The sequence below is a fragment of the Pinus tabuliformis genome, chromosome 1_2 (genome assembly GCF_031772625.1).
Source record: "Pinus tabuliformis cultivar Carrire ecotype Pingquan chromosome 1_2, CPIR1, whole genome shotgun sequence".
NCBI lineage: Eukaryota > Viridiplantae > Streptophyta > Pinopsida > Pinales > Pinaceae > Pinus > Pinus tabuliformis.
In genome coordinates, this window is record NC_142298.1 from 1,300,933,560 (window position 1) to 1,300,953,632 (window position 20,073).

The window sequence follows — 20,073 nt, forward strand, 5'->3', positions numbered from 1 at the left end:
GCTGCCAAAATATAATTTATTATCAGAATTTGGGGGGAACAGTCGAATTTGAATTCAAAAACCCTATAAATTACGCGTGCAAGTCCAACAAAGAACACTTTGCGCTCTAAGAACTGTTGGTGAATTTTGTTGTCTGTTGTCTATGAGCTTAGCATTCTAGGAAGAATTCCTATCACGAGAAAATGTTTCTCCCATAGCCTGAGAGTTATTTATCAAGAGAATGACTGCCACTAACCCCTTCAAAGCCCTGAGTTCAGAAGCAGTTGTGTCCGACGCGCTAGGACCGGAATTATCAAGTGTAGAGGCCACGCCTACGGTGCCCACCGCACCAAGGTCGCCTATGCCGAAATAGACTGGGACAAAACACAAACAACCTGGAATGAAAGAGAAGCAACCAAAAATTAAGGAAAAGTAGAAGAAGTCGGTGCTAGTGTGTGCATCACCAAGGAAGCATATCGAAACACAGGCAAAGCAGAAGAAAGATAAGCAGCCAGAGAGAGTAGTGGACCTGGAGGCAGAATAATCTAAGGGAATGGAGGATATTGATGTTGAAGGAGTGGAACCCATGACGAGGCTACCTAAGTATATCCCTCCGTGGAAGGGAAAAGCAAAGGTCATGAAGGACCCTGATACCGAGAATTTTACATTATCCACGCCCTTGCTGCCTGAGCAGGTCCCTTTTGAAGGTCCTTGGCTCACGTGGATCCCGTTGTTAAAAATGGAGGATTGGGACCTCGCGGACCACACTAAATTTCCACATTTGGCAATGGAAAAATATATTTGGAAGGTATATCACAAAGAAACAGGTGTTACATCATTGGAGATGATGGAATGGATCTGCGGTGTTGAGAAATCGAGGTTTCTCAATCTATTGTTGGTGCCACATTATCACTGCACCCCCATTAATACAATATGTGTGTGCCAACTCCTTACGCTGGTGCATGATGGGTGCTTATGGCTAGAAGAGCCTATCCCCATCACGGACATGTTGATTCACAGAATAACGCGGCTACCTTACAAAGGCACAAACCCTACCAAGGAGTTTGGAGGGAAGACTAGGGAGAAAGAGCTTGTAGATAAGATGAATTACGGCCTCCTCAAAAAGTCACGAGTGTATTCCATTCTTTCTATTACAAACCAGGCAGTTCAATTTGTTGCCCATATTTTAGTAGGGAAGGTTATGAAAAAATGTTGCACGGATGAATTTTCGATGTAGTAGTTTCACTTGTTGTGCAGTGCGTGAAAGGCATACAATTTAATTGGGCCAGGTACCTTTGTCAGGAGTTCCTAGAGAACTGCCATGAGGCCCAAGAGGACACCAAGTCATTCCACTATGCTTGGTTGTTGCTCTCAATTATGCTTGTTGCATTGATATTTCTAGAGGATAGCCAGTTTCCTCCTCTCGAGGAAGGATTGCTAGAGGCCACACAATTCGCCTCTTTATGGTCTACGAAGGATGCTGCGCAAATTACAGAAACAACGATATTTTGGACTTTTGTGCAAATGGATCTCCATATGGTAGTAAATCAATGTCCAAGGTTGTCCCCAACCTTGTTCACGCAGTTGTCGGCCTACGCGGTATTCAAGGCTGACTTCCACAGAATCTATATCTAAGTGTGGAAGGATCCAGATCAGAAATGGCACCAGTTGCCCTATTTTGTGTCAGAAATAGACGTGTGGGAGATTGTAATATCATGGCCTATAGAGTGGCACACCCCGTCAAATTTATATGCTAGAACAAGCACATGTGCAAAAATTTTGGCAGTGCAGAAAAGAAAGGAGGTTGCTAAGAAAGTTGTGCATACCCTAGCAGAACAGAAAAAGAAGGAAGTTGCAGAAAAGGCTCACATAGAGCAAGAACACATTGCTAAGGAGCAGGTGGGACAAGATCAGCATGAGTCACAAAAAGGTGATAAGTCACCTTTGCTGGAGACAGAGGAAGAAGATCTTTCAAGCCAAGGAGGTGGAGGTGATGAAGGGAAGTGTACCCCCTTTATTTTTAAAATACATGGCACGGCGTTGAAGGGTGGAACACAAAAGAAACATAAATATGTTAAAACACGGGTTGATCCCATGGCATTAATAGGGGGTGATCTTGATGAGAACAGCAATAAAATTTGGGACACCACAACCAAAGTGCTGCAACAGTTCGAGCAACAATACATACAGACGCTTGGGAGCATCCAGAAGGATCTACGGGAGTTGCAGCTCCAAGCAACTAGAATTCAAGAAATTGTTAGGAAGGTGAGCAGTGCACAAGCCATTCTAACTCGAGGAAAAAGTACAGTCGTGGAGATGGACTGGTCGTAGGAAGTCAGAGTCTTCCCTTTGCCTAAAGGGTCAATTCGCATCAAGATGGATGAAAAGTGTGAGGTCCTTCACATAGTCAAAAACATGGGACTAAACCTTGTCGTGTTGTCACTTGAGTCCCTACATGCATTACATCAAGGGGTTGTGGAAGAGCTCAGGATCAGAGAACAACGAGCACTCACTGCTTTTAGTGAGTTCAAAGTTAACAATTAGCAACTATTCATTGAGAAGATGCAGGCTCTGAAGGAAAAGGAGGCACTACAGGTGCATAGTTCACATCTAGAGTCAGCAGTAGTGAAGTCATGTAAGTCAGTGCCTGAATTTCACATCCCGAAGGATGCACAGCTTGAAGCCAAAGTCATAAAATTAGCCGCTGGGGTGGTTGAGGCTAGAGCAGAAGTTGGACAAGTCACTTTTGAGTTCAACATGAAGATTGCAGAGTTGCAGTTAAAGTTGCAGCCCACAAGTCCGCATGAGGCCCGGGAGCAGCGTAGAGTCACAATTAAGAAAGGCATGGCTACCTTGGATGCAACAGTCACTGACGATGTAACAATGTTTGATCAGGCTATGTAGTTGTTGACCACTCTACTGGAGGATCTGAACCTACAAACATTGAACACAGAGGTATGGGAGATGAAGCGGCAATATGATGAGGTCAGGGTGATTGCGCGCACCTTAGCACCAGTGCAACACCTTGGCAAGTTACAGGAAGGAAAGTAACTACTATAATAGGTAGAGGAAGTGCAGAAGAAAGACGCCTTGCTAAAGGCCAGGCTGCAGCCTTGGTTGGATGAGGCTTATCAGATCACACTCTCTATTCAAGATAAGCTTAAGGGATTGTAGCAGATGCAACATGAGGCTGGCAGTAGAAGGACCAGCCACTGAAAATTGGTCGAGGAGGTTCGAAAGGCAGTGACACAGAGCATTGTTGAAGTTGCAGTGATCCAGGTGGAGCTAGGGGATCTTCGTAGTAAGATCACGGTGGCATTAGAGTGACTCGAGGGCAAGTCACGATCTTTGTGTTAGGTGTAACAGCCCAAATAAATATGTATTTAATTTTCTAATTAATATCAAATTCAATCAAATCAGCACTTACTTATATTACCTATGATTGAAGTATGCTCACCGCAACAAGGTTTTGGGGATGACTCTCCACCCAACCGTAGGCTCAGTTGCACAAGGATTTGCTACAACTGGCCACCCCCGAGCCCTCAATCAACGTACTACTGCCAATGACTCCTATGTCTTAGAACACCATTCTCCCAAGAGAATGAAAGATAGAATCTTGGAATGCCTCCCATTCTCCTCACCATCTAATAAATAGAACAAACATTGGATGGGAAACCACATGTACACACTCCATGTGTCTACATGCGACCTTTTTTTATTTTTAGTTTTCTTGTTTTATTTCTTTACTTTTCTTTTGATTTTTAGCTTTCTTGTTTTATTTTCTTCTTTTTGATAGTTTCCTTGTTTTATTTCTATTTATTCTTATTTAGAGATTTAGTATGGTTATTACTATTTTTATTTTTATTATTTTTATTTATTTTCTTGTATATATTTTTAATATCATTTATTATTTAACATTTATGATTTATTATTTTTATTATTTATTATTATTTATTATTTATATTATTATTATATTATTATTTATTATTTTTATTATTTATTTTTTATTATTTATTATTTATTAGTAAGGGGAGGGATATTACATTGGGGGCCTGTTGGGATGGGGTCCCCTGGGTTATTTTGAGGTTAAGAAAACCCAAATTTTGGTACAATTTTGTAAATAATGTAAAGTCTCCGTGATTTGTGGATGTGAAGCACGTAGATGAATAGGAGCCAAAGGGTCTTAGCCCCTTGTTTGGGGTAAGTTTTGAGTCGGTTTTGAGATTCACCCATGGTCCACAGAACATGGCATTGTATGAAAAAATTCTATAAATAGTGATTCTTAGTGAAAGGAAGAAGTAACAAGATGGTAAGAAGATGAGAAGAGAGTAAGATATAGGAAGAAAGGCTCTGTAACTGAGTCCACGGACCCGTGTAGCTGTGTGCGCAAGGAAGTTTGAGTCTATAACCCTTGAATTAAAGATCAATAAAGACATTTTTCTGAAGAATTCCTGAGTATTTCTCTTTATATCTATTAATGTTATATGTTGCTAATGAATGACTTGTTTTATGAAATATTGATTGAATGTTACGCGATTCTCTTGGATAAGTCTTAATAATGTACGCAATGCATGTTTAAATACTTCTGCGAAGACTCTATTGATTTCCCTTATGTTTACTAATGACTTAAGTAAATCTGCGCGAACACTAATTTACGACTACTCTCTGTTGTGCGTAACTAGGCATATTGATTGTTAAAGGTCCATTAGGACTGATTGTAGACCTTCGCCAAGGTCTGAAGGTTGTTTAATAGAGTTACAACAATGTGCCTTAATAGTGTATCGATCTGCATGAAGGCAGATCTAAGGCACTGAAAGACATCACACTAGTCTCTAAATGCAGAAACTTGGTTCTTGCATCCCCCCATACCGCTTCGGGTGAGACTACAGCCTGTGCTACACGAGCTATTACTAAAAGGGCCAGTAGTGTAGGGTTTTGTTGCTTGACGCAACTAACTCCGAACATAGGTCAGGACCCCCTAAGCTAACACCTTCGCATGAAGTTGTGTATCAAGGATTTTGAGAATCATTTGGTACTCAAGTACCACGGTTGTCTATACAAGTAAATCCAAGACAAGGTGGAGTTTTTGGACATCTCCTCACTTTGCGTTGCCTACTAATATGCTATCAAGATCGAGCAGAAATTTAAATAGAAGAAGTGATATTTTTTATCTGTGAATCCAAGGCAAGGGAAAGGCATGACCAATCCACATAACAAAGGACAAATCCAAGGTGGGGTGACTCAGGACAACCCATCTAAGCCACAAACAAAGAAAAACACCACAAAGATAAAAAAGGACACTGGAAAATGGTGTTAGTTCCATAAGAGCCCCACTCATAACACAAGTGAGTGTAGAGATAATCAGTGACTGGTGGCCGAGCTAAAGGCTTCTGAATCAGATGCATGTTTTGAATCTGAGTCAAAACCCAACAAGGGAAGAAGATTATTGATACAGAGTTGAGTTCCATTGTTGCCACCACCAATATCTAGAAGATTGAGCCCGAAGATCCAGAGGAGGGGGAGTGTCTCTTCCACTCACAAATGTGGGTGAAGGGTTCCCCACTATAATTCATTGTTGACAATGGGAACCAAAAGAACCTCATTTCAGTAGAATTTGTGAAGCGATTGGTCTTACCGACCACACCACACCTGTAGTCGTACACCATAAGGTGGCTTCCCCAAGGACAAGATATTTACATCAGCCAACAATGTCACCTTCCCTACAACATCAAGCCCTTCACAGATGAGGTACTGTGTGATGTTTCTCCTCTTGAAGTTTGTGATGTATTATTAGGCCAAACATACTTGTGGAAGTGTCATCTTGTGTATGAGTCTAGGACTCACACTATTATTATTACTTTGGGCAATAATTTATATAGGATATTGGAGGTAGGACTACCTACCACCATCTCTTTGATCTCTACAAAGAAATGCAGTAAAATCATTTCGCAGAACGATAAATTTGTCTTCCTTATGATTCTCTGTCAGGGCAAGCAGAATATTGTGGTCACATCCATGGCCTCCAGACATGGCTCCTCTGCATTGTAGCAGCATATGTACAAGGTCATGGATTAGTACAAGGACATATTCACCTCACCCACAGGGGTACCCCTACATTTTCAAGTCAAGCACTCCATCGATCTGACCACGAGTGCGCCCATACCCAATGGACTGATCTATTGATGCTCTATTCTAGAGAATGATGCAATCAAGAGGAAGATTTAGGAGTTGTTACAGAAAGGGCACATCAAGCCAAGTTGATCACCATGTGGGAGCTCGAGCGGGTTGGTATAGAAGAAGGACGAGACCTGGAGACTCTATATTGACTATCGAGCGCTGAATAAGATTATTATCCAGAATAGGTATCCAATCCTATGGATTGATGAACTTCTGGAGCAACTCAACGAGGCCAAATATTTCAACAAGATTGACTTGAAGTTTGGTTATCACCAGGTACTAATAAAACCCTCTGATGTGTGGAATATTGCCTTAAAATCCAAGGAGGGCTTTTCGAATGGTTGGCCATGCCTTTCACGTTGATGAATTCCCCTTCAACCTTCATGAGGTCAATGGATGAAATATTGCAGCCCTTCACCAACTCATATGTGGTAGTGTATTTGGTTGACATCCTGATCTTCATCCAAATTTGGGAAGATAACCATCACCATATTCGACAGGTCCTCCAAACCTGCGCCACCACAAATTGTGTGCTAATTTGGAGAAATGCACTTCTGGTATGACCCGAGTTCAATATTTGGGGTACATCATTTACAAGCAGGGTGTGCATGTGGACCCAGCCAAGATACAAGTTCTTTGAGATTGGCCAACCAAAATCACTCTTAGAGAGCTCCATAGCTTTTTGGGTTTTTCCAATTTCTACCGCAGGTTCGTGTTGGGTTTCTCTCATATCACTTGGCCTTTCAGTCAAGTAACCAAGGACAGAGTGAAAGAAAAATTAATTTGGTATGAATCCCAATAGAAGGTGTTTTTCAAGTTGAAGAATCACCTCTTCTCTACACTAGTTCTCACATTAACAAACCTACAGCAACCATTTGAGATTGAGACAGATGCCTCTGACTATGTTATTGGTGCAGTTCTTACTTAGCAGGGGCATCCATTGGCATATCATAGTGAGACACTTTCAGACACAGTCTGAAAGTATCCCATCCATGAAAAAGAGATGTATTCCATTGTGCAATTCTGCCGACAATGGAAGTATTACATTTTAGGGAAGGAAATGGTCATCCACACAGACCACCAACTACTGCAATTCATATAGGAACAAGTAAAGTTGCAGAATGATCGCCATCATAAATGGTCCACATACCTACAACAGTTCCATTTGAACATTGTATAAGGAGTGTTGCACCAATAATGTTGCAGATTGACTCAGCTGTCCATCGGTCATGGTTTTAACCAATGTGCTTGACTCTTGTGGCCACAAGACTTTGGAATGGCCATATCTTTATGAGAGTGATCCAGAATTTGCAACACATACTAAATGATCCTAGAAGGTAAGAAGGTTTTAGACTTTCACCTCCATGACACGCTATTATGCCACCTGGGACACCTCTGTGTACCTTTAAGCGAGCGTCCTAAGATGATTTGGGAGGTCCACTATAGCTGAGTCATTGGACATTTTGGGTTAGAAAAGACGATAGCAGTACTACAAAAATATTTTTATCAGCCAAACCTTCGATATGATGTTGGGAATTACATCATATCCTTCACTGCCTACACCATTTCCAAACCTACAATCAAGAAGCAAGGAATGTATACTCCTCTACTAACTCCTAGCCAGCCCTGGGAATCCATCTCCATAGATTACATGTCGGGCCTTCCTTCTACCAAGCATGGCAATGACTGTGTTTTCGTGGTCATCGACAATTTCTCTAAGATGGCCATTCTGGAGGCTTGCAAGAAGAGTATCTCAACAAAATCCATTTCCAAACTCTTCTTTGAACGAGTATGTGTACACTTTGGGATCTCGTATTCCATTATCTCGTATCAGGACAATCGGTTCCTAAGTGCATTCTGGTCAATAGGATGATCGTGCACATCCTGCGCATGTATAGATCGAAGCACCCACACACATGGGATGAGAGCCTCCCTTATGTCCAACACATCTACAACAGGGCTCTCCATAGCTCAATTGGCCAAAAGCCCTTTCAAGTGGGACTGGGATTCCAGCCACTATGTCCCATTGATGTTGCCATATCATTTGCAGCTACTCAGGAAGATTTGGCTCATGTCAAGTCTGAAGGTGACAGGGCTAACAAATTCATTGAGCACATTTATCACATCCACCAGCAGGTCCATGACATATTGTATAGAGAAAATGCAACGTACAAGCTGTGTCATGATCATCATCGGGTTCCACACAAGTTCCAAGTGGGTGAAAAAGTTTGGTTACATTTGTAGAAGGAGTGCCTTTGCTTTGCCCACTCTGATATGGTCCTTACACCATCACTAAGGCTTTAGGGGTAATTATTTCGAGCTCAGTATTCCACCATTCCTTGTTCTGCACCCAGTATTCAATGTGTATCAGTTGTGTCCATACTTTCCCCCATTCTTGGACACATCTAACATTCCTAAGTAGTTGACACCAACAGAGCTAAACCCAAGTTGTATCAAACATGCCATCATTGATAGGATTTCAGAAACATAGATCAAGAACATGCACAAGCATAGGATCTAGCTATATCAAGTTTCTAATGTAGGCCCTTCACCAAAGCAAGTGGCTCACTAGGGACAAGGTTCAATAGAAATTTCCTCACCTCATAGAGGCTTAGCATGCAATGGGGACCATTTCATCATAAGGGGGGAGGATTGATCAGGTGGATATTGGTGGCCACCCACCTATTCCACCTAGACCTCTAGTTGGCTTCATCAATTTCCTTTATTATAGCAGCATTTTCTATTTTTAGCAGTTTTTCAGTTCCTGAAATTTTGAAGTTGTTTTGACTCGCTAAAAAACAGTTTTTTAACGTTCATCACAGGCCCGTAGACATAGGTAGGGTCCTACCATAAATCTTGTAGTTCTCGAAGACATATTTCTAACAAAGTATCTTACACGTCAAACAGAGATCATATGACCAAGTTAAGACCCCAGGAAGTTGGTTTCCCATCTAACCCCAACGGGGCCCACAAACACTTGGCATTCCATCTCTTAGGGTTATTTTTTTGGTTTTTTAGGATTTCTCTTTGTTGTTCAGTAATAAAAACTCCCTTGAACCTCATTTTAACATAGTTCAGAGGCATGTAGCCGCCACATCTCTTCTCATAGATAAGCTACCATCGCTCAAGCTAGTTTATTTCCATTTTGTATGTAAGCACATTTCAGTTCTTTGAGGTTAATGAAATGAAGTTAATTTATTTATGTTGCATCTTTTTGCTTATGTTTATATCTATGATCTATTTCGTTCCTGCATAAGTTCAGATCATGGAGTCAATGACAAAGAAAATTTCATAACCTACATTACATCACTAATGCAATGAAAAAAAATGGTAACTATAAATTGAAAAAATTTAGGGGGTGTTGTGTACTCAATAGAACCCTATCCTCCACCCAAATGAACACAAACTCTTTGGGTTCCTTTGAAATATTAATTTTAATGTAAAATTGACATCATGTTATAGGGTTGAGGAACCTATTTGGTTCAAACAAGATAAAGTTCCTAAAGAGGGGAAATATGCAAACATTACAATATCAACCATAATTGCATTAGAAGGTTAGGGAAGTTAACCCAAATAGGGAAAGGTAATTTTATGGTCATGTCAGCGTAGAATTAATCAAACCAAGCAAAGAACACAAATATGGCATTTTTGCACACCTTGGGCGCCCTTATCCATCACCTAGTTTGGATTATTAAGATTGAATAAAAATATCTCTTGGTCAAGATGTGGGTGTCAATACAAGACCATTTTTATGGTTCCATGTTGAACCAATCCACCTTGGAATGACTAGCACTCTCCTAAAGAATTACTATGAGATGGGACCCCCGCAAAACTAATGCATAAACTATCATATTTTCCATTTGAAAATTCAATATTAAGAGGAAAGCGAATACCTTTGATGCACCTTCAAAACAAATTTCTAGGGCTCTTGGCACCATCACAATTGTCCAAACCAGTCACAATCTCTAAGGGAGTAAGGATGTTTTAGATGATAGAAAGGAAATTGTGATCGTAATAGACCCTATGATTGAAGGCCACACCCTATTCAATGAACCAATCCAAATTCAATGTGGTAAGGCTGGGAAATCACTCTGCAATGGAATTGAAAGAATGCAATCCTTCAAACGAGTGTCACATTCTCTATAAAATGTTTAATTGAGCAACCATGGTCATATAAATTTATTTTTTTATAATTGTACTAGTTGAGATGCAACTTAACCTCAAATTTATCAACTGTGGAGACTGGTCAAATCCTTTAAAAATATATATATTTTCAATAATAAAAATTTTAAAAAAATATTTTAACTTGAAACATATAATCCCTCCAAATACTTAATAAATTTAAAACATAATTAAATTAAATTAAATGAAATTAATACGCTATATAATTTATTCATATATAAATAATATAAAATTATTTAAAAATAATATTTTTCAAATTTACCTAAGGCTAAATATTCTCCTCATTTATATTAAACTAAAAATATGTATTTTCTTAACACATATTATACCCATATGATTTGCAAATTATAAACAAAAAAACTAATATTTTCATGATTTAAATAAAAAAATTACTCCACTTGGTTCTTGTAACTAATATTTTCATGATTTAAATAAACAAATTACTCCACTTGGTTCTTGTATGATTCTTTCTATGTTGTATTCATGACAATCACCAAACTAGAAAATTAAAAAAAAGTATGTCATTTCAGAGTATGTCATTTCTATTCTATATTTTTATGTTTTTATGATGATGAATGGATAATTTGTTAGATTACTTAGCGTAAGATTAAATCTTGTCATCATCACTCTAACACTAAAAATATATTCAATAACTCATAAACAAGATATATCAAAATTTATGACTTAACCAAAACTGAAATTCCATATAAAAAAAACCTACTAAAAAAGATACCCTCTCATTATACCGAAACATATTTTTAAGTTATTCATATCCTTTAATGGTCTCCATCCAAATGACATTGACCCTAACGGAATTTTGAAAATAATATGTTTTATAGGCATGAAATTTATTATGGTGGTTGCCTTTCTTTTATTACAAAGATTTGTTCCTAAATTCATTAGGTGCAAATAAATAGCCATTGGCACAATATCCTGTAATGGTGCTCTTATTCTTCAAGGGGGAAATGATTATCATGTTGTTGTTGCCAAGTCATTGCCTTATCTATCTTCATGTTTGGATTGAAATAAGAAAATCATGAAAAACTATTAGCGCTAATTAATGATGAAAAACTTTGTTTCGCTATCAAATTGATAAATGTAACTTGTAATTTTACTTTTCAAAGTCAATCTTCACATGAAACCAAAAGAATAAATTCAAACATAAGACTCAATAGGTATGTATTGATGTAGTTTGTTCTGATCTTAATAATAATCTTAAATCAAAAGTTGAGGTCCAATACATCATTTAAAAATGTATCTATTCATATGGTTTGTTTTAATCTTTATACTTAATGATAAAGAGATGGACTATTTCAATTGTTTTTTTGTTATAATAGTTTTTTTCTCATTGTCTTTATTATTTATATATTCATATATATAGAAATGAAAAGAATATTAAATACTAAAAATTATAATGAAAGTATCTATTATATATTATAATAGTCTTTTTCTTATTGTCTTTATTATTTATATATTCATATATTTTTAGAAATTATAATGAAAGTATTTATTATATATTACTAAAAAGCGGTATTAATTTTAAATTTTAAAATAAGGTGAAATAAAAAGTAATGTTGTTTTATAATTTTAAACAAGATATTGGATATCTTATTAGCATGGGGTACTAAAAGAGCACAAGAAAGATGAGCAAATAATTACAATTATCTTAAAATATATATATATATAACAAAAAAATTTAGAAACATTCATTTTTAGGTTAAACTCGTGTGAATAAAAGAGATTGATATTTTATATCTCTAAAAGTTATTTAAAAAAGATATTCATTAATATGGAAATGACGAAATGAAGGATTAGTAAATAAACATTGATTGGTTGGTGAATATATATGGAAAATAAATAAAAGACAATTAAATTAAATATAATCGTTTGTAAAATTTGAGTAATCCAAGGGTTTTTTGGAGTGCCAAATCTATTTATGCATTCAAAAACAATTAAATATAATCATCAACAATGAAAGCAATATTATTTTATATTGATAGAGAGCAATAGTTTTAGGGACATTCACATTGGTCTCAATACCAACTTGAAATAATATAGAAGGAAATTTGTCCACAATCACTATGAGATAAGAGGGAATAATATTTAGCATAATAACTAATAGAATTTTTTTCCTTTTTTGAGCATTTTTCCCAATCAATTTTGCCTGAAATTCAGTAGATATTTTTTAGAATCGTAAGTTTGAATTGTGTAGTCTATAGAATTCAAGTGCTCCAAGTGTTTTTTAGAGTGCCAAATCCATTTATGGATTCAAAAATGTATTTTAGAAAACAAAAAATCACAATCTCATCCAAAATTGTATCATCATATTCCAATGAAAATGAGAAAAATGTGTATTAGTTAGAATATGTCATAATATTTTATAGTCATAGATGTAACACCCTCCGCCCACATCTACCCAAATAACCATGTCAACCGGGTAAACATGCGACGATAGGCTACTATGATTGGATTTGACCTCCTATGTGACCTTAAGGAAGTGGAATCGACAGAACTCATCAACCAACCTATCCACATCAGCAACAAAACCCTCAAGAGACACGTCATCCACTCAGACATCCTGTCCCTAGGTCCCATTGATATTCTCGACATCCTAAGTCTTAATCGTTCGCATGCTATAAGAAATACAACATCCAAAAACCCAAATTTTCTCTAACAGGCTTGCTTTCCAACCACCAGAGACTAAATTTTCCAGTGTTATTCCAATGACTCTGAGATTTGAGCCACTTTTTCAAGCCAAAAGCCTAGGTCACTTCCCAGAATGGAATGATAACTCATGAATATTAAACGAATAAGGAAACGATGATGCAAAAGCAATAAGTTGAGCAAGACCTTAATCAGACCCCTACTAGCCATGCCAGACATTTCATCAAATATATCATCAACATGTAACCTACAGGTGTAAACAACATAAGTAAGTGTAGGGATCTCATACTTACTTGAGAATCGTTATGAACCAATTTTCCCTCATGTAATTTGCTGCATTATCATCTATTAGGCCATAGATACATTTTCCATTCATTTACAAGTAAAAACATGTTGAGAGCCATACATAGTCGTTGTCATAAAACATACATATAACCAGCATAATAGGGACAGAAATACCATAATCATATTAGCCATGAAATCCACATATACATCAGTACATTTACACATGAAAATCAAGGGAATGAATTTCTCATTAATGAATGCAACAAACCAACCGGATATGGGACTACCATGTTCCACCTGACCATAGAATGGTTGAGCCAAATCTCTCTTTAGCCATTCACCCCTGTGCCATATTCCAAGCATGAATGTGGGACTCAAACCAAAAGAACCAACCAGGGCATACTGAGGCAAAACCACCTCACCTTCATCAATAGAAACCAGGCTTTACCAGAATCCGTCCAAGATCACTAGGCCAATACAATGAATACATCAAAACAAGATTTACCATGATATCCACCCGATCACTAGGCCAAATAAGCATGGATGCCACCAGATTTCTCCACCTACACCGTGAGGAATTTTTCTATCTCCTAATCTCTCAAGCTCTACCGCAACCCAAACCTGGATCATTAGGCCCTAAACCAAGACCCACTCTCCAAGCTTTACCGCATATCCAAAACTCGGGATTACTAGGCCCAACAGAGAGAAAACCACCTCTTGGCTTTACCATATATCCTTTCATTCACCAACAAGGATTCCTAGGCCCACTGAGGCAACACAATCTTGGCTTTACCGCAACCCACAGTTTGGCTCAAGGGTTACTAGGCCAGTGGCTTTACCGTGATCCACAGTCTGGTTCAAGGACCACTAGGCATGTGATCTATCATTTGGATCTCCACCCCACTGAGCTTCGAACCCATCTGGAAATCCAACTCAACCAAAACTTGAGAACCCCATCACACCATGGCTATCCGAAAATCGAAAGGCTAGGCTAAAAACATTGTTACACCTAGAAAACCCGTGCCATGATAGAAAATAACCACATTCAATACCATTCATACCAAATCTAGCAATGAAAATACACATGAAAATCAATACCTACAAAGAATCTTGTTGTAGCTTCTTGATCCTACCTTTCCCTACTTGATCTTTACTTCCTCTTACCTTCTTTGCCTTTATTAATCCAATGCCAAAATTGCTCCAAGAAAACTCTAAGTGTCCAGGAGAGAGAGAGAGAGAGAATAATGAGAGAGATTCAAAACTCAACTAACAAAAGGTTATAAACTGATCCTCATAAGCCTTTTTATGATTGAGACCTCTATTTTCTTTATTCTCTAGTATTTTCCTTCAATTTCCTCCTCACGTGAAACGTGTGACCTTTCACCTCCTTTTCCTCCTATTTTCAATTATTTTCATAAATAATTGCGCCAAAAATACCATTTTACCTTTCCAAATCTTTAACCATTTCCTTTTTCAATTTCCTTAGCCATAAAAAACCAAATGAACACCCACACTAGGATGTCTTGCCAACATTCAGCTTCGAATAAGTGTCCCATCAACCGTGGTTATTATTTTTTCCTTTATTAATGTTTATTACATGGAATTTTCACCGGGGCTATTACAGAACCTAATGAGCCTCATCATTGAGTAATTATATGGGCCTTAGTTGGCCTTAATTCACCTCCTAGCTTAGTCAAACCAACTATTCTCACAAATTATTGCATACTTTTGATTATATTTTGTTTATGAAATGAGTTAGAGTTGGATATGTTGCTTTGTGGTCTGATGTGCATGAAATGCAGGAATAAAGGTTAAAAACAAGGAAAATGCAGGTATAAAGGATAAAAGCAAGGAACTTGTTAGCTCTACTACATAATCCAACATTTGAGGATCAAAGGTAGTCCTGATTTGGTTGTTTGCACACAGAAGGATGCCCAAAAATGGATACAAAATACCCCTAAAACCAAATTACAGGCTTAAGGATCCGCATTAATCTCAGCCGTTGGATCTGGCCGATCAACGGTTCAGATCGCGTCGGCATATCGCAAGTCAGGGGAGGCAGTGGCAGCGACAAAGGAGACCTTGCCGATGAGCAATCGCCAATATCGCATCGGCGTATCATATCGGCACTTTTAAAAAGAGGCAATGGAGATGGTGATCGGCGATTTTGTGAGGACCGTCGATCACGTATCCGGATCAACGGCCGAGATCATGTCGGCATTTCACTATCGGGGTTGCCAAAGGGATAGAGCCTTCACATATGACATGCTTCTGACCCGATAAGCCAGACTTGATGGCGTTATAAGTTGTTTTTGATAAATTATCGGGTCCGCAACGATTGGGGCACAAGACATCGCCGATGAGCGATCGCCGATATCGAATCGGCATTTCCAATGGAGCATGGCCTTTTGCATATAAATGATCAATCGTCGATGAGCCGGACTCGACGGTGGTGTTAATTCCTTCTGATAGATTATCGGGTCCACGGCAATATCGCTATCGGCGCTTTCAAAGGGGCGGGCTTTAACATGAGTTATATTGCAATGCGATGGGTCGGACCCGACGGCCATACAATACTCCATTTCATATTATTTTGGGTCCGCGCCCTTCGCGTTTTTAATGTTTTTTATGTATTTTCTTTGTATAAAGAAATTACAAAGGAGGCCTTGGGCAGGTGCCGATTGCGATGGAGTTCGGACCCGATGGGTCAGACCTGATATTTTATGAATCATTGCTTATAAAATTTCAAATCCGTGCTTAAGCCATTTTCAATGGTTTTGGGCGCATTTTATGTGCATAAGGAAATATAAAAAATACAAAGGATGGGTTTGTTATAATATGAATTGCGACCCCAAAGGCGGACCCGATAGTTGGATGAACCATGCATGCACCTCTTAAAAGTCAAAGTTGAAGCAATGATGGGCGGGAATGAAAAGTTTGGGCAGTGTTTCACTGTTTTAAAGCAGCACAGTCATAATGGAGCCGTTTTTAATGATCAGCAGCAGAAAATAATCAGCAGTATAGTCGAGGAGGTAGCAGGACACCTCTAGGGAGTTCAGAGCATTCAATGGTTATGGTTCCATTGGTATTTCATGCCACCTGCTCAAAGGAGGACTGCAGAGCACCAGAGAGGTCAAATCCATTTACAGCACAGCCAGATTTGTATCAGCAGCCCCATTTCTGAATGTAAATGTGGTTGGTGGCCATTTATGGGCTCCTCCACGCATAGCTAACAGGGAGATTGTGTAATGAGACACCATATATACTGAAAAAACAGATGTAGTGAGGGGGGTGAGTGTTAGATGAAGGTGACTCTGTTGTAAGGTCCAACTTTTGGAGACTGTAACTACTTTGTAACCTGTAGCATCTGGTCTTCATTTCCAGCTAATACAAGCTTCTTTTACTGTTAATTGCTCACTTTCCACTTCTCTTTCTTGTTCCAAGCTGTGCCTGTTTGCATTGATTCATGTTCTGTTAATGTTTAGCATTAGAGGGGCTGTCATCCCACCTCTGTGTTAGGATTTAGCATGTATCATTGAACGTGTATGCAGGTTTCTGTTGTTTAATGCATAGAGAGTTGTCATCCTGTCTGTGTATTAGAAACTAGATTTACAGACCTTTTAACTGGTTGTAGCCGGCCATCACAGGGTCCTGTGCATCTGCTGGTGTGGTCAGTCTTCTCCATTATCACCTTATCCTCAAACTGTGAGTAATTGGTGGTTAAAAGCCTTGTAGTCTGGGGGTGTTCACCCATGTCTAGGGTCAATCATAGTAGAAGTGGTTATCTGGCTTGAATATGCAATATTCGTTTCATTCATCCACTATTTATCCAACTATTTTGTTGAATTTGTAATGTTCCTGAGCATCACCGATATGCAACCTAGGTGAGTTTCTTGGGGTGATAACATTAATTGGCACTGTTGCTGGGGAGAAGAGAATCGAAGCTCAGCTTCCCTGGGAGACGACACAGCTTCAAGCTTTGATGGCAGACAAGGTTTGAGCATAGATTTTGGTTGTAATCATCTGTCTGGCGACTCCACTGTTGGAAGGCCATCCTTTGGCGACTCCACATTGAATTTCTGGCGCAGCTGCTGAAACATGCACGAAGATATCTTCAGAATATCAGCTGAATCATTGCCTGATCCTGAGAAGATCGTTCAGTAGAAGAAAATTTCGCAGTAGGGAGCATCAGGGTCAGGTAAGCCTTAAAAGTTCCATGTGTCTCTGTTAGTGAATGTCACCTTCAGAGATTCATGCAACTCCTTGTTATTCATTTCCCTTTCGGACCTCAGTTGAAAGAAGCATCCATGCTGTCTATCCTATTCCTCTGTTTCTGCTATTCCATTCATTGATTCATTCTACTCAGTTCACCAGTATCTTTTTACCTTACCTCAGTCATGGCAAGCCAGCAAGCTCTTACAAAGATAGAAAGAATAGCTGCTACTAGGTATGGGCCCTTAGTTTTGCCTACCCCTTTGAATGCCATGCCTGTAGGAGATTATATGGAATATATGCCTAAATTTACTGGTGCAGAAGGAGTATCAGCTGAAGAGCACCTCGAATATTTCTATTGTTATGCTGATAACCTAGATATCAATGAAGAGGATGTCTGGATGAGGGTTTTTGTCCAAAGCCTAGATGGGGAGGCTAGAAAATGGTTTAGAGATTTACCCCCTAGGTCCATTGTAGACATTGATGCTTTAGATGATGTATTTTTAAAGCACTGGGGAAATAATAAAGATCTGCTCTTCTATCATGAGGAATTTGGGAACTTGTAGAGAGAAGATGGTGAGCTGCTGTGTTATAGAAATTTTTGTGCCTTGCAGCTCCAAGCATGAAATGTCCATAAACCAAGGGCTCCTAAGTCCCTAAAAGTGTTTTTCCAACCCCTAAAGGAACAAGGTCAACAAATTACAGCTTCTCCCAGAAGTTCTCCACCAGAAACTGCTCAGAATAAGTCAAATCAGGATCATTTCAGCTGCGCCACTAGCTAAGTGTGTTGCATAGCACCTAAACCCACTGGCTAGGTGCGTTGCAATGCACCTAAATGCACTACTAGGGTGCGTTGAGCGGGAAATGACAAATGGCAGTGTCATTCCGCGAGGTGGAGAGACAATGGAAGCTTCCAGAATCTTCTCCTATGACACTTGCCTCACTGAATTCGACCAAGGATGAGTAAGAGGCTTTCAGTCTCCAAGTGGAAGCAAGAACTGACAGAGAGAAGCCACTAATCAAATCACAAGCTGACTCATCCTCCTTGCATACATCTATATATGGATCCCTCCTCCCAGAGATCCAGAGGCTGAAATTTTTCACATTGTAAGGAATTGTTGTTGGTTTTGAGATACATATCAGAGAATTGGGTGATCTATGCTTTGTTGGAGGTGAAGAGGGGCTTCTTTGCTGGGAGGTTGATGCTGGGTCAGGAATCATCGGTTCTAACTCCTCCTGGATCTTCTTGTATATCAATAAAAACTATTTGAGTTTCTTCTCCATGTTTTTGTATCATTGATGCTTGTTACATTTGTATGGTTAACTTAAATTTGATCCTAAGTTATTTATGAATATAAATCCATGCCTTTGTATAGTTTCCTTCTTCTGTGATCGTATAGGTACTTGGTGAAGCTGGGCAAGTAAGGGAGCAGGTAGCTGGAAGCTGTCAAAGAGGAGAGAGATTGGATCAAAGGACTAGCACAAGACACGGGTTGGTTCTTCCTATTCCTCTTTGTTTATAGTTCATAAAAAAGATACAAAAGTAGTTTTCTCTGTTTGTTTCTAAGGCAACTGTCACACCTTAGTGGGATAGAGCAGTTCTAAATAGACACTTTTCCCGGTAACATGCTGTCTGAATTCAATATCAGATTCAATCAAATGTATAGCATGATACCAGCTGAAATAAAACCTAGCCCTTCTTCTACTATGCTCACATATGCCAATGCCTTCGATTCTCAGTTCTGCCTGTTGTTAAGAGAAAGGAGATGTGCTTCTCTAGCTGATATGCAAGATGCAGCTTTTGAAGTTGAATCGAACATTCTAGCTGCAGAGAGACTTGAAGATGATGCCGAGTGCAGAAGTCAGGGAGGTAAATCCTCATCATCCTCAGAACCTGAGATTGATAAATTAGCTAGGATGATCGAGCTTTTGACCTCCGAAGTTTCCAAATTAAAGGCTGAGCAGTATTCTAAGGAAGCAGGAGCTCCTTGTTCCATTTCTCTTCCAGCTCCAAATCTGTATAGAGAAGCCAATGAGCATATGCAGATCTTGCAGAGAAAAAGAGATACAAATGAAGATAAAGGGGAGAGGCCCCTTTTACAGAATATAGTCATGAAAGAAGTGTATCCTGAGGAGGAGGAGGTCTCTAGTTTGGAAGGTGCTCCTTTCCTAACCAGAGCTGCCTATGAAGAGCCATTGGCCAAGAGCGTTGCTCGACAATTTGTTGTAGCTACAAACAACAAGTTGACCAGCAGTGGTAGCTTGTAGCAAGCACCTGCCCCTTCCAGCAATTTGAGCCCAAAGTCAACACACCTCTCCATGGCTATGCAGATCTACAAATTTTCCAGCCTGCTATTGTCCCCAGTTCAGTGATTAAAAAGGGGGAGGAAAGCTCCCCATCATCTTTTGCTTCTCTGTCTGCTTAAGTGAAAATCTCTCTCAGTTACCCCTTAAACACTGAGGCAGGAAATAGTTCAATGATCGACGTTGAAGCTTATCATCTCAGTCTTGATATTATGAAACCTGCTCAGATGGTCTCCACAGAGACTGAAGAGGCAGCTTATCAGTTAACAG